This window comes from Maylandia zebra, linkage group LG6, assembly GCF_041146795.1.
Source record: "Maylandia zebra isolate NMK-2024a linkage group LG6, Mzebra_GT3a, whole genome shotgun sequence".
NCBI lineage: Eukaryota > Metazoa > Chordata > Actinopteri > Cichliformes > Cichlidae > Maylandia > Maylandia zebra.
In genome coordinates this window covers 8,256,958-8,269,424 of record NC_135172.1, presented here as the reverse complement: position 1 = coordinate 8,269,424, position 12,467 = coordinate 8,256,958, and positions in this window count along the sequence as shown.

The window sequence follows — 12,467 nt, the reverse complement described above, 5'->3', positions numbered from 1 at the left end:
TCTTTACCCCCTGCAGAGTGTGGACGCTGTGCACTCAATCACCTTATTCACTGTAGTAAACATGCACCGCTAGCTCAAGTGACTGACTGTCTCCATGGTTACATCGTATATTATTAGCTATGTAAACAGCTTCTGCAGCTGTAACACTTTCACACTTTGCAAATCATTTCACGATTTTGATAGTTATGAAGACAGAATATGTTTTTAAGGTCATGCTAGGCGGTTGCTATGGTGGTTGCTGTGGACTTGGCTGGACCGCGTCCGATTCCTGTTATTAGCTGTCCGCCGTAGGAAGGCTGCGTTCCATTTACAAGTAGTGACAGTCTGCCGCAACTCGAACTCAAACCCGCTTTGTTCTTTAATTATAGGCCTTTTATAGCCGTTCATGACACACACACACACACACACACACACACACACACAAAGCACTTTGCCTCACCATGAGAATGGAACTTTACCTAAGCTAGCCTTTAAAATATCTGATATAGGATAGAAAAATGAAGCAACCAGAGATTTAATGATGAAGACTCTAAAACCCACTGTCTTGACAAAATAAAGCGTTTTTGTACAACTTCATATAAATAGCTGTAACTTTTGATAGAAGATTCAGATATACGTATTCATGACTTTATCTTATAGAACTCAATGTCCCCGTGCTGGGCAAACAGGTTTTGCAGCCATTTGAGCTAAGATTTAAAAATTATTCACATAATGAAAACCTATACTTTGTTTCAGGCGAGTTTCCCATTCAAATGCATGTAACAGTGAGAAACGCATTGTCTTGGCGAAATAAAGCGTTTTTGAACAACTTCATATAAATCGCTGTAACTTTTGATAGAAGACTCAGACAAACATGTTTATGGCTTTATCTTATAGAACTCAATATCCCCGTGCTGGGCAAACAGGTTTTGCAGCCGTTTGAGCTAAGATTTTAAAATTATTCACATAATGAAAACCTATACTTTGTTTCAGGCGAGTTTCCCATTCAAATGCATGTAACAGTGAGAAACACACTGTCTTGGCGAAATAAAGCGATTTTCAACCACTTCATATAAATCGCTGTAACTTTTGATAGAAGACTCAGACAAACATGTTTATGGCTTTATCTTATAGAACTCAATATCCCCGTGCTGGGCAAACAGGTTTTGCAGCCGTTTGAGCTAAGATTTAAAAATTATTCACATAATGAAAACCTATACTTTGTTTCAGGCGAGTTTCCCATTCAAATGCATGTAACAGTGAGAAACGCATTGTCTTGGCGAAATAAAGCGTTTTTGAACAACTTCATATAAATCGCTGTAACTTTTGATAGAAGACTCAGACAAACATGTTTATGGCTTTATCTTATAGAACTCAATATCCCCGTGCTGGGCAAACAGGTTTTGCAGCCGTTTGAGCTAAGATTTTAAAATTATTCACATAATGAAAACCTATACTTTGTTTCAGGCGAGTTTCCCATTCAAATGCATGTAACAGTGAGAAACGCATTGTCTTGGCGAAATAAAGCGTTTTTGAACAACTTCATATAAATCGCTGTAACTTTTGATAGAAGACTCAGAAAAACATGTTTATGGCTTTATCTTATAGAACTCAATATCCCCGTGCTGGGCAAACAGGTTTTGCAGCCGTTTGAGCTAAGATTTTAAAATTATTCACATAATGAAAACCTATACTTTGTTTCAGGCGAGTTTCCCATTCAAATGCATGTAACAGTGAGAAACGCATTGTCTTGGCGTTTTTGAACAACTTCATATAAATCGCTGTAACTTTTGATAGAAGACTCAGACAAACATGTTTATGGCTTTATCTTATAGAACTCAATATCCCCGTGCTGGGCAAACAGGTTTTGCAGCCGTTTGAGCTAAGATTTTAAAATTATTCACATAATGAAAACCTATACTTTGTTTCAGGCGAGTTTCCCATTCAAATGCATGTAACAGTGAGAAACGCATTGTCTTGGCGAAATAAAGCGTTTTTGAACAACTTCATATAAATCGCTGTAACTTTTGATAGAAGACTCAGACAAACATGTTTATGGCTTTATCTTATAGAACTCAATATCCCCGTGCTGGGCAAACAGAACAGGTTTTGCAGCCGTTTGAGCTAAGATTTTAAAATTATTCACATAATGAAAACCTATACTTTTTCTCAGGCGAGTTTCCCATTCAAATGCATGTAACAGTGAGAAACACACTGTTTTGGCGAAATAAAGCATTTTTGTACAACTTCATATAAATCGCTGTAACTTCTGATAGAAGACTCAGACAAACATGTTTATGGCTTTATCTTATAGAACTCAATATCCCCGTGCTGGGCAAACAGAACAGGTTTTGCAGCCGTTTGAGCTAAGATTTTAAAATTATTCACATAATGAAAACCTATACTTTGTTTCAGGCGAGTTTCCCATTCAAATGCATGTAACAGTGAGAAACATATTGTCTTGGCGAAATAAAGCGTTTTTGAACAACTTCATATAAATCGCTGTAACTTTTGATAGAAGACTCAGACAAACATGTTTATGGCTTTATCTTATAGAACTCAATATCCCCGTGCTGGGCAAACAGGTTTTGCAGCCGTTTGAGCTAAGATTTTAAAATTATTCACATAATGAAAACCTATACTTTGTTTCAGGCGAGTTTCCCATTCAAATGCATGTAACAGTGAGAAACGCATTGTCTTGGCGAAATAAAGCGTTTTTGAACAACTTCATATAAATCGCTGTAACTTTTGATAGAAGACTCAGAAAAACATGTTTATGGCTTTATCTTATAGAACTCAATATCCCCGTGCTGGGCAAACAGGTTTTGCAGCCGTTTGAGCTAAGATTTTAAAATTATTCACATAATGAAAACCTATACTTTGTTTCAGGCGAGTTTCCCATTCAAATGCATGTAACAGTGAGAAACGCATTGTCTTGGCGAAATAAAGCGTTTTTGAACAACTTCATATAAATCGCTGTAACTTTTGATAGAAGACTCAGAAAAACATGTTTATGGCTTTATCTTATAGAACTCAATATCCCCGTGCTGGGCAAACAGGTTTTGCAGCTGTTTGAGCTAAGATTTTAAAATTATTCACATAATGAAAACCTATACTTTGTTTCAGGCGAGTTTCCCATTCAAATGCATGTAACAGTGAGAAACGCATTGTCTTGGCGAAATAAAGCGTTTTTGAACAACTTCATATAAATCGCTGTAACTTTTGATAGAAGACTCAGAAAAACATGTTTATGGCTTTATCTTATAGAACTCAATATCCCCGTGCTGGGCAAACAGGTTTTGCAGCCGTTTGAGCTAAGATTTTAAAATTATTCACATAATGAAAACCTATACTTTGTTTCAGGCGAGTTTCCCATTCAAATGCATGTAACAGTGAGAAACGCATTGTCTTGGCGAAATAAAGCGTTTTTGAACAACTTCATATAAATCGCTGTAACTTTTGATAGAAGACTCAGACAAACATGTTTATGGCTTTATCTTATAGAACTCAATATCCCCGTGCTGGGCAAACAGGTTTTGCAGCCGTTTGAGCTAAGATTTAAAAATTATTCACATAATGAAAACCTATACTTTGTTTCAGGCGAGTTTCCCATTCAAATGCATGTAACAGTGAGAAACGCATTGTCTTGGCGAAATAAAGCGTTTTTGAACAACTTCATATAAATAGCTGTAACTTTTGATAGAAGACTCAGACAACCATGTTTATGGCTTTATCTTATAGAACTCAATATCCCCGTGCTGGGAAAACAGGTTTTGCAGCCGTTTGAGCTAAGATTTTAAAATTATTCACATGATGAAAACCTATACTTTGTTTCGGGCGAGTTTCCCATTCAAATGCATGTAACAGTGAGAAACGCATTGTCTTGGCGAAATAAAGCGTCTTTGAACAACTTCCTATAAATCGCTGTAACTTTTGATAGAAGACTCAGACAACCATGTTTATGGCTTTATCTTATAGAACTCAATATCTCCATGCTGGGCAAACAGGTTTTGCAGCCGTTTGAGCTAAGATTTTAAAATGATTCACATAATGAAAACCTATACTTTGTTTCAGGCGAGTTTCCCATTCAAATGCATGTAACAGTGAGAAATGCATTGTCTTGGCGAAATAAAGCGTTTTTGAACAACTTCATATAAATCGCTGTAACTTTTGATAGAAGACTCAGACAAACATGTTTATGGCTTTATCTTATAGAACTCAATATCCCGTGCTGGGCAAACAGGTTTTGCAGCCGTTTGAGCTAAGATTTTAAAATTATTCACATAATGAAAACCTATACTTTTTCTCAGGCGAGTTTCCCATTCAAATGCATGTAACAGTGAGAAACACACTGTTTTGGCGAAATAAAGCATTTTTGTACAACTTCATATAAATCGCTGTAACTTCTGATAGAAGACTCAGACAAACATGTTTATGGCTTTATCTTATAGAACTCAATATCCCCGTGCTGGGCAAACAGAACAGGTTTTGCAGCCGTTTGAGCTAAGATTTTAAAATTATTCACATAATGAAAACCTATACTTTGTTTCAGGCGAGTTTCCCATTCAAATGCATGTAACAGTGAGAAACATATTGTCTTGGCGAAATAAAGCGTTTTTGAACAACTTCATATAAATCGCTGTAACTTTTGATAGAAGACTCAGACAAACATGTTTATGGCTTTATCTTATAGAACTCAATATCCCCGTGCTGGGCAAACAGGTTTTGCAGCCGTTTGAGCTAAGATTTTAAAATTATTCACATAATGAAAACCTATACTTTGTTTCAGGCGAGTTTCCCATTCAAATGCATGTAACAGTGAGAAACATATTGTCTTGGCGAAATAAAGCGTTTTTGAACAACTTCATATAAATCGCTGTAACTTTTGATAGAAGACTCAGACAAACATGTTTATGGCTTTATCTTATAGAACTCAATATCCCCGTGCTGGGCAAACAGGTTTTGCAGCCGTTTGAGCTAAGATTTTAAAATTATTCACATAATGAAAACCTATACTTTGTTTCAGGCGAGTTTCCCATTCAAATGCATGTAACAGTGAGAAACGCATTGTCTTGGCGAAATAAAGCGTTTTTGAACAACTTCATATAAATCGCTGTAACTTTTGATAGAAGACTCAGAAAAACATGTTTATGGCTTTATCTTATAGAACTCAATATCCCCGTGCTGGGCAAACAGGTTTTGCAGCCGTTTGAGCTAAGATTTTAAAATTATTCACATAATGAAAACCTATACTTTGTTTCAGGCGAGTTTCCCATTCAAATGCATGTAACAGTGAGAAACGCATTGTCTTGGCGAAATAAAGCGTTTTTGAACAACTTCATATAAATCGCTGTAACTTTTGATAGAAGACTCAGAAAAACATGTTTATGGCTTTATCTTATAGAACTCAATATCCCCGTGCTGGGCAAACAGGTTTTGCAGCCGTTTGAGCTAAGATTTTAAAATTATTCACATAATGAAAACCTATACTTTGTTTCAGGCGAGTTTCCCATTCAAATGCATGTAACAGTGAGAAACGCATTGTCTTGGCGAAATAAAGCGTTTTTGAACAACTTCATATAAATAGCTGTAACTTTTGATAGAAGACTCAGACAACCATGTTTATGGCTTTATCTTATAGAACTCAATATCCCCGTGCTGGGAAAACAGGTTTTGCAGCCGTTTGAGCTAAGATTTTAAAATTATTCACATGATGAAAACCTATACTTTGTTTCGGGCGAGTTTCCCATTCAAATGCATGTAACAGTGAGAAACGCATTGTCTTGGCGAAATAAAGTGTCTTTGAACAACTTCCTATAAATCGCTGTAACTTTTGATAGAAGACTCAGACAACCATGTTTATGGCTTTATCTTATAGAACTCAATATCTCCGTGCTGGGCAAACAGGTTTTGCAGCCGTTTGAGCTAAGATTTTAAAATGATTCACATAATGAAAACCTATACTTTGTTTCAGGCGAGTTTCCCATTCAAATGCATGTAACAGTGAGAAACGCATTGTCTTGGCGAAATAAAGCGTTTTTGAACAACTTCATATAAATCGCTGTAACTTTTGATAGAAGACTCAGACAAACATGTTTATGGCTTTATCTTATAGAACTCAATATCCCCGTGCTGGGCAAACAGGTTTTGCAGCCGTTTGAGCTAAGATTTTAAAATTATTCACATAATGAAAACCTATACTTTGTTTCAGGCGAGTTTCCCATTCAAATGCATGTAACAGTGAGAAACGCATTGTCTTGGCGAAATAAAGCGTTTTTGAACAACTTCATATAAATCGCTGTAACTTTTGATAGAAGACTCAGAAAAACATGTTTATGGCTTTATCTTATAGAACTCAATATCCCCGTGCTGGGCAAACAGGTTTTGCAGCCGTTTGAGCTAAGATTTTAAAATTATTCACATAATGAAAACCTATACTTTGTTTCAGGCGAGTTTCCCATTCAAATGCATGTAACAGTGAGAAACGCATTGTCTTGGCGAAATAAAGCGTTTTTGAACAACTTCATATAAATCGCTGTAACTTTTGATAGAAGACTCAGACAAACATGTTTATGGCTTTATCTTATAGAACTCAATATCCCCGTGCTGGGCAAACAGGTTTTGCAGCCGTTTGAGCTAAGATTTTAAAATTATTCACATGATGAAAACCTATACTTTGTTTCGGGCGAGTTTCCCATTCAAATGCATGTAACAGTGAGAAACGCATTGTCTTGGCGAAATAAAGCGTCTTTGAACAACTTCCTATAAATCGCTGTAACTTTTGATAGAAGACTCAGACAACCATGTTTATGGCTTTATCTTATAGAACTCAATATCTCCGTGCTGGGCAAACAGGTTTTGCAGCCGTTTGAGCTAAGATTTTAAAATGATTCACATAATGAAAACCTATACTTTGTTTCAGGCGAGTTTCCCATTCAAATGCATGTAACAGTGAGAAACGCATTGTCTTGGCGAAATAAAGCGTTTTTGAACAACTTCATATAAATCGCTGTAACTTTTGATAGAAGACTCAGACAAACATGTTTATGGCTTTATCTTATAGAACTCAATATCCCGTGCTGGGCAAACAGGTTTTGCAGCCGTTTGAGCTAAGATTTTAAAATTATTCACATAATGAAAACCTATACTTTGTTTCAGGCGAGTTTCCCATTCAAATGCATGTAACAGTGAGAAACGCATTGTCTTGGCGAAATAAAGCGTTTTTGAACAACTTCATATAAATCGCTGTAACTTTTGATAGAAGACTCAGACAAACATGTTTATGGCTTTATCTTATAGAACTCAATATCCCCGTGCTGGGCAAACAGGTTTTGCAGCCGTTTGAGCTAAGATTTTAAAATTATTCACATGATGAAAACCTATACTTTGTTTCGGGCGAGTTTCCCATTCAAATGCATGTAACAGTGAGAAACGCATTGTCTTGGCGAAATAAAGCGTCTTTGAACAACTTCCTATAAATCGCTGTAACTTTTGATAGAAGACTCAGACAACCATGTTTATGGCTTTATCTTATAGAACTCAATATCTCCGTGCTGGGCAAACAGGTTTTGCAGCCGTTTGAGCTAAGATTTTAAAATGATTCACATAATGAAAACCTATACTTTGTTTCAGGCGAGTTTCCCATTCAAATGCATGTAACAGTGAGAAACGCATTGTCTTGGCGAAATAAAGCGTTTTTGAACAACTTCATATAAATCGCTGTAACTTTTGATAGAAGACTCAGACAAACATGTTTATGGCTTTATCTTATAGAACTCAATATCCCCGTGCTGGGCAAACAGGTTTTGCAGCCGTTTGAGCTAAGATTTTAAAATTATTCACATAATGAAAACCTATACTTTGTTTCAGGCGAGTTTCCCATTCAAATGCATGTAACAGTGAGAAACGCATTGTCTTGGCGAAATAAAGCGTTTTTGAACAACTTCATATAAATCGCTGTAACTTTTGATAGAAGACTCAGAAAAACATGTTTATGGCTTTATCTTATAGAACTCAATATCCCCGTGCTGGGCAAACAGGTTTTGCAGCCGTTTGAGCTAAGATTTTAAAATTATTCACATAATGAAAACCTATACTTTGTTTCAGGCGAGTTTCCCATTCAAATGCATGTAACAGTGAGAAACGCATTGTCTTGGCGAAATAAAGCGTTTTTGAACAACTTCATATAAATCGCTGTAACTTTTGATAGAAGACTCAGACAAACATGTTTATGGCTTTATCTTATAGAACTCAATATCCCCGTGCTGGGCAAACAGGTTTTGCAGCCGTTTGAGCTAAGATTTTAAAATTATTCACATGATGAAAACCTATACTTTGTTTCGGGCGAGTTTCCCATTCAAATGCATGTAACAGTGAGAAACGCATTGTCTTGGCGAAATAAAGCGTCTTTGAACAACTTCCTATAAATCGCTGTAACTTTTGATAGAAGACTCAGACAACCATGTTTATGGCTTTATCTTATAGAACTCAATATCTCCGTGCTGGGCAAACAGGTTTTGCAGCCGTTTGAGCTAAGATTTTAAAATGATTCACATAATGAAAACCTATACTTTGTTTCAGGCGAGTTTCCCATTCAAATGCATGTAACAGTGAGAAACGCATTGTCTTGGCGAAATAAAGCGTTTTTGAACAACTTCATATAAATCGCTGTAACTTTTGATAGAAGACTCAGACAAACATGTTTATGGCTTTATCTTATAGAACTCAATATCCCGTGCTGGGCAAACAGGTTTTGCAGCCGTTTGAGCTAAGATTTTAAAATTATTCACATAATGAAAACCTATACTTTGTTTCAGGCGAGTTTCCCATTCAAATGCATGTAACAGTGAGAAACGCATTGTCTTGGCGAAATAAAGCGTTTTTGAACAACTTCATATAAATCGCTGTAACTTTTGATAGAAGACTCAGACAAACATGTTTATGGCTTTATCTTATAGAACTCAATATCCCCGTGCTGGGCAAACAGGTTTTGCAGCCGTTTGAGCTAAGATTTTAAAATGATTCACATAATGAAAACCTATACTTTGTTTCAGGCGAGTTTCCCATTCAAATGCATGTAACAGTGAGAAACGCATTGTCTTGGCGAAATAAAGCGTTTTTGAACAACTTCATATAAATCGCTGTAACTTTTGATAGAAGACTCAGACAAACATGTTTATGGCTTTATCTTATAGAACTCAATATCCCGTGCTGGGCAAACAGGTTTTGCAGCCGTTTGAGCTAAGATTTTAAAATTATTCACATAATGAAAACCTATACTTTGTCTCGGGTGAGTTTCCCATTCAAATGCATGTAACAGTGAGAAACACACTGTCTTGGCGAAATAAAGCGTTTTTGAACAACTTCATATAAATCGCTGTAACTTTTGATAGAAGACTCAGACAACCATGTTTATGGCTTTATCTTATAGAACTCAATATCCCCGTGCTGGGAAAACAGGTTTTGCAGCCGTTTGAGCTAAGATTTTAAAATTATTCACATAATGAAAACCTATACTTTGTTTCAGGCGAGTTTCCCATTCAAATGCATGTAACAGTGAGAAACGCATTGTCTTGGCGAAATAAAGCGTTTTTGAACAACTTCATATAAATCGCTGTAACTTTTGATAGAAGACTCAGACAAACATGTTTATGGCTTTATCTTATAGAACTCAATATCCCCGTGCTGGGCAAACAGGTTTTGCAGCCGTTTGAGCTAAGATTTTAAAATTATTCACATGATGAAAACCTATACTTTGTTTCGGGCGAGTTTCCCATTCAAATGCATGTAACAGTGAGAAACGCATTGTCTTGGCGAAATAAAGCGTCTTTGAACAACTTCCTATAAATCGCTGTAACTTTTGATAGAAGACTCAGACAACCATGTTTATGGCTTTATCTTATAGAACTCAATATCTCCGTGCTGGGCAAACAGGTTTTGCAGCCGTTTGAGCTAAGATTTTAAAATGATTCACATAATGAAAACCTATACTTTGTTTCAGGCGAGTTTCCCATTCAAATGCATGTAACAGTGAGAAACGCATTGTCTTGGCGAAATAAAGCGTTTTTGAACAACTTCATATAAATCGCTGTAACTTTTGATAGAAGACTCAGACAAACATGTTTATGGCTTTATCTTATAGAACTCAATATCCCGTGCTGGGCAAACAGGTTTTGCAGCCGTTTGAGCTAAGATTTTAAAATTATTCACATAATGAAAACCTATACTTTGTTTCAGGCGAGTTTCCCATTCAAATGCATGTAACAGTGAGAAACGCATTGTCTTGGCGAAATAAAGCGTTTTTGAACAACTTCATATAAATCGCTGTAACTTTTGATAGAAGACTCAGACAAACATGTTTATGGCTTTATCTTATAGAACTCAATATCCCCGTGCTGGGCAAACAGGTTTTGCAGCCGTTTGAGCTAAGATTTTAAAATGATTCACATAATGAAAACCTATACTTTGTTTCAGGCGAGTTTCCCATTCAAATGCATGTAACAGTGAGAAACGCATTGTCTTGGCGAAATAAAGCGTTTTTGAACAACTTCATATAAATCGCTGTAACTTTTGATAGAAGACTCAGACAAACATGTTTATGGCTTTATCTTATAGAACTCAATATCCCGTGCTGGGCAAACAGGTTTTGCAGCCGTTTGAGCTAAGATTTTAAAATTATTCACATAATGAAAACCTATACTTTGTCTCGGGTGAGTTTCCCATTCAAATGCATGTAACAGTGAGAAACACACTGTCTTGGCGAAATAAAGCGTTTTTGAACAACTTCATATAAATCGCTGTAACTTTTGATAGAAGACTCAGACAACCATGTTTATGGCTTTATCTTATAGAACTCAATATCCCCGTGCTGGGAAAACAGGTTTTGCAGCCGTTTGAGCTAAGATTTTAAAATTATTCACATAATGAAAACCTATACTTTGTTTCAGGCGAGTTTCCCATTCAAATGCATGTAACAGTGAGAAACGCATTGTCTTGGCGAAATAAAGCGTTTTTGAACAACTTCATATAAATCGCTGTAACTTTTGATAGAAGACTCAGACAAACATGTTTATGGCTTTATCTTATAGAACTCAATATCCCCGTGCTGGGCAAACAGGTTTTGCAGCCGTTTGAGCTAAGATTTTAAAATTATTCACATGATGAAAACCTATACTTTGTTTCGGGCGAGTTTCCCATTCAAATGCATGTAACAGTGAGAAACGCATTGTCTTGGCGAAATAAAGCGTCTTTGAACAACTTCCTATAAATCGCTGTAACTTTTGATAGAAGACTCAGACAACCATGTTTATGGCTTTATCTTATAGAACTCAATATCTCCGTGCTGGGCAAACAGGTTTTGCAGCCGTTTGAGCTAAGATTTTAAAATGATTCACATAATGAAAACCTATACTTTGTTTCAGGCGAGTTTCCCATTCAAATGCATGTAACAGTGAGAAACGCATTGTCTTGGCGAAATAAAGCGTTTTTGAACAACTTCATATAAATCGCTGTAACTTTTGATAGAAGACTCAGACAAACATGTTTATGGCTTTATCTTATAGAACTCAATATCCCGTGCTGGGCAAACAGGTTTTGCAGCCGTTTGAGCTAAGATTTTAAAATTATTCACATAATGAAAACCTATACTTTGTTTCAGGCGAGTTTCCCATTCAAATGCATGTAACAGTGAGAAACGCATTGTCTTGGCGAAATAAAGCGTCTTTGAACAACTTCCTATAAATCGCTGTAACTTTTGATAGAAGACTCAGACAACCATGTTTATGGCTTTATCTTATAGAACTCAATATCCCCGTGCTGGGCAAACAGGTTTTGCAGCCGTTTGAGCTAAGATTTTAAAATTATTCACATGATGAAAACCTATACTTTGTTTCGGGCGAGTTTCCCATTCAAATGCATGTAACAGTGAGAAACGCATTGTCTTGGCGAAATAAAGCGTCTTTGAACAACTTCCTATAAATCGCTGTAACTTTTGATAGAAGACTCAGACAACCATGTTTATGGCTTTATCTTATAGAACTCAATATCTCCGTGCTGGGCAAACAGGTTTTGCAGCCGTTTGAGCTAAGATTTTAAAATGATTCACATAATGAAAACCTATACTTTGTTTCAGGCGAGTTTCCCATTCAAATGCATGTAACAGTGAGAAACGCATTGTCTTGGCGAAATAAAGCGTTTTTGAACAACTTCATATAAATCGCTGTAACTTTTGATAGAAGACTCAGACAAACATGTTTATGGCTTTATCTTATAGAACTCAATATCCCGTGCTGGGCAAACAGGTTTTGCAGCCGTTTGAGCTAAGATTTTAAAATTATTCACATAATGAAAACCTATACTTTGTTTCAGGCGAGTTTCCCATTCAAATGCATGTAACAGTGAGAAACGCATTGTCTTGGCGAAATAAAGCGTTTTTGAACAACTTCATATAAATCGCTGTAACTTTTGATAGAAGACTCAGACAAACATGT